The following is a 3,625-nucleotide window of genomic DNA, read 5'->3' as shown; positions in this document are numbered from 1 at the left end:
GATTTAATTTTGTTTGACACAATTATACTATCTACTCTTATACTAAGATCTAATTTGACTTTCTCATCCCTATACTTCTTAGGATTTTAGTGAAGGGGTTAAAATGCAAAAATAAAACTTATGGCCATCTTATGCAAAATAGAGTATTTCACCTGATGTTTGATGTTTGATGTCTACATTAAAATTTAATTTAATTCTGACTCATACATTGCAGGTAGGGACAGATCCACATAGAGTCGGTCAAGTGTTCGAGCACCCATTGCCTCATCTCGAAATATACGTGTGTGTAGAAATTAAGAGGTATTTGTATAAAGTTAACATAGAGCGTCTAATAAACGGTCAATTGCTCTTGGGCAGTGGCGGAACCACCTCCTTATAATTAGGGGGTTCGTCCGAACCCCCTTGGTGGAAAATTATATAATATGTACATGATTAAACTAATTATTTTATGTAGAAATAGTAGATGTCAAGCCCTCTTCGACTATTTCGTGTGTCTATTTCTTTAGATTTTGAACTCCTTTATTTAAATTTCTGACTCCGCCACTGCTCTTGGGTGAGTGTTTAAGGTTCTTTTAGTGTTGTTGAGCCCGAATTTGAATCTGACTATTAATTAACATGTCTTTGTAATGTTTTTTTTATTCCGCTACTTTCACAGCATCTATAACCTTAGAATCTTACGTCTGCCACTGAATTTCAGGATTCATTTTTTAAAAACGACCTTCATCCAACCCCCTTTGATTTTTTCTTTTCCACACTATCTTGATATAAAAAGGAGAAAATAAAAGCAAATGATTTATTATTAAAGATAACATTTGGTTCAAACAAATAATAACAATTGAAGTGTTTATATTTCTAAAGCATAAACAACATTAATCTTAGATAAATTATTTAATTAATTAAGGACAAGTATGGTAACAATTGCAGTAACGAGGATCTCCAGCAATTGATTCCTCACAAAATGGATTTGGCTTTTTGTCTTTGAATTGTTCCAAACATTTTTCTCTACAACAATTAGCATCACATGGATCTGTGTCTGCACATGGACCTAAATAAGTCATACATGTGTCTTTTGATAGCACCATTGTACCTAAAAAAAAATCATAAATTATATCGAACGTTGGTTAAAATTGAACGATTATTTATAGATCGATTCGAGAGGAATTATAGGTCTAAAGTACCTGATGCAACAACAAGGAGGAGCAACATGAATAAAGTGGATGAGCAATTAGACATTTTTTTGCCAAAGGTTAAAATATTGGATTATTTAGGTGTGTTTCACAAATTGTTTGTTTAGGATGTAAGTTATATGTACTGATAATTTAAGAGTTTTCAAAAATTGGAAGTAAAAAGAAATAATGACATTCTAATCTCTTTCTTTATAAACTTGACTTTTAAATTTGCCTCTTAAATGATAAATAAGTGTAGTGATTTAATTTGCATTTTTCAAAAATAGAGTTGGAACTTCAATAGTTATATTTCTCAATATTAATAAAAGTATAATAGTATTCAATTACAAACAATTCGGAATAATTTACTTAAAAGATATCAGAGATAAAATGGGAATTTTGTTTTTAATTTTTTCAACATCACTTGATACTGCGTAAAGACACTGAATATGATGTTATTGTATATAATTTAGTCTCCAATATATCTATTATTATGTATTTATTAGCATAATATGTCTATTTAGTATGATGAGAACCATTTTTTTTAAAAAAAAAAAGGAATTTTGGAGATACAAGTTAATTTTTTTCAAATGTTTTGTTGGTGAGTAAAAAGTATTTTATTAAAGAAGATAATAGTTTAAAAAACTTAATAATGTTAACAAATCAGATTGTAATGAACATTTGAATAATACATATTTATAATATTATCCAAATGTTAGTAAAGATATAAAATTCAGGTATACAAATGAGTTACAAGATAATAGAAAATTATTAGACGTATTTAATATCAGAATATATGAAATTTTGGTTTTAAGTTTTATCTTGTTTTTTGTCAACAATATATGATCATTAACTTAATCAAATATCTAGTATTTGAACTCTAATGACCTGATTAATCTTGATTCATATCGCGAAAGGAAAAGTTATATAAATATATGACTTAAGATAACGTAATTATATTTTAAAATTTCTACCATTTTAATTAATCATAAAATCTCCTTTTACCTTCTCTTTTTACATTTGGATATATCATTCCATCTCTATCAAATATATTACAATTTTGTTTGTATATAATGTTGTAGTATTCGGTAAAAATGTTATTGTCGATACATAACCATAATAAATTTCAAACCTAAATCAATATACATAACTTATGTATCATTTGCTACGTATTGGGTACAGTGGCGTAGCTACCCTTATATCAAAGTGTTCAATTGGACACTCTTCGTCGAAAAATTATAACGTATATATAAATAAAATGATAAATAAAGTTGCTAAATAAAATAATTTTGGACACCCTTGACACAACAATATAATGAAGTCTAGTGGTTCAAGTATCTTGAAAGAGTAAAGACACAGAAACTTAGAGTGTTCGTGAGTTCGAATCTCACTAGTAGCAAACTTTTTTCCTCCGCCACTAATTGGATGAATGAACAATTATTTGCAAGTTTTACAAAATATGAAATTATTATAATTTTAAAAATTTTCAAAATAAGATATAATTAACGCACAATATAAAGAAAAACATTTCATGTTAGAAGTTTCTCCATTCATAAAGCTTGATATCCGAATTAAATACCAAAAATAACTTACAATACCAGAAAAAGATAAAGCAAGATAAATTAAGCTATAGTTCTTCCGTGAAATCGAATTCTAAATAAGTATACAAAAATGTATCACATATAATATTGAATTAAAAAGTTTTATTCATTTTTTTTGTGTGTGTTCTAATTACCACAATCATGGTAACAATTACAAATTACCAATCCAGAGCCAGGGAACAACTCACAAGCACCACTTGGATTTTGTGACTGGAATTTATTTAAACATTTATTCTCACAACAATGTTCGTCACAAACTTTAGAACCGCATATACCCAAAATACTTAAGCATTTACGATTTGGTACTATTACATTGCTAGCCGTATCACGAATTTCATTAGTACCTGTTCAAGACAATAACATAACCCGCGTTATTAATAACAATATATTTAGTGAAATTTCACTTATAAATAAATAAGATATTTTATAACCAAACATAAGAAAAAATTCATCAGAAATCATATCTAATGATTAATTAGCAAAAAATTATGTCGACGAATTATTTAGCGATAAGATTTACGATGAATACAAAGAATAAAAATAAATAATGAGAATTGAAAAATGTACCTAGTACACAAACAAGGAGCAAAAAACACAAAGTTGATGAGAGTTTAGCCATTTGCTTGTGATGAAAAAAATATATATACACAAATGTTTTGGAATATGAATATTTAAAGGTAGAAAATGTGTAATAAAGTCTAAAATCTAATTGATTGAAAAGACATGTTAAGTAAAACAATAAATGGATTAATTATTGATTTGTTAGATTTGTACAATGTTCTTCGACTTGACATATCTTATTGTGAAAAAGTATTAATGTTCTTGTTAAAATGAATTATGTGAGACTTGATTTTTTTG

The 3,625-nt window shown here is 27.3% G+C and overlaps 1 long non-coding RNA gene across 1 annotated transcript; it reads right to left on the bottom strand.

The window, feature by feature from the left end:
* Positions 1–2,854: 2,854 nt before the first annotated feature.
* On the bottom strand, positions 2,855–3,397 carry LOC114077262. Its single transcript, XR_003578340.1, has 2 exons — positions 3,335–3,397; positions 2,855–3,111 (listed from the first exon to the last, which is right to left on the bottom strand). It is a non-coding gene; the product is annotated as an uncharacterized LOC114077262 (long non-coding RNA).
* Between the last annotated feature and the right edge of the window lie 228 nt (positions 3,398–3,625).

The sequence above is a fragment of the Solanum pennellii genome, chromosome 5 (assembly GCF_001406875.1).
Source record: "Solanum pennellii chromosome 5, SPENNV200".
In the NCBI taxonomy this organism is placed as follows: domain Eukaryota; kingdom Viridiplantae; phylum Streptophyta; class Magnoliopsida; order Solanales; family Solanaceae; genus Solanum; species Solanum pennellii.
The sequence above is the reverse complement of the archived record's forward strand: the minus strand, read 5'-3'. Positions and strand labels throughout refer to the sequence as shown.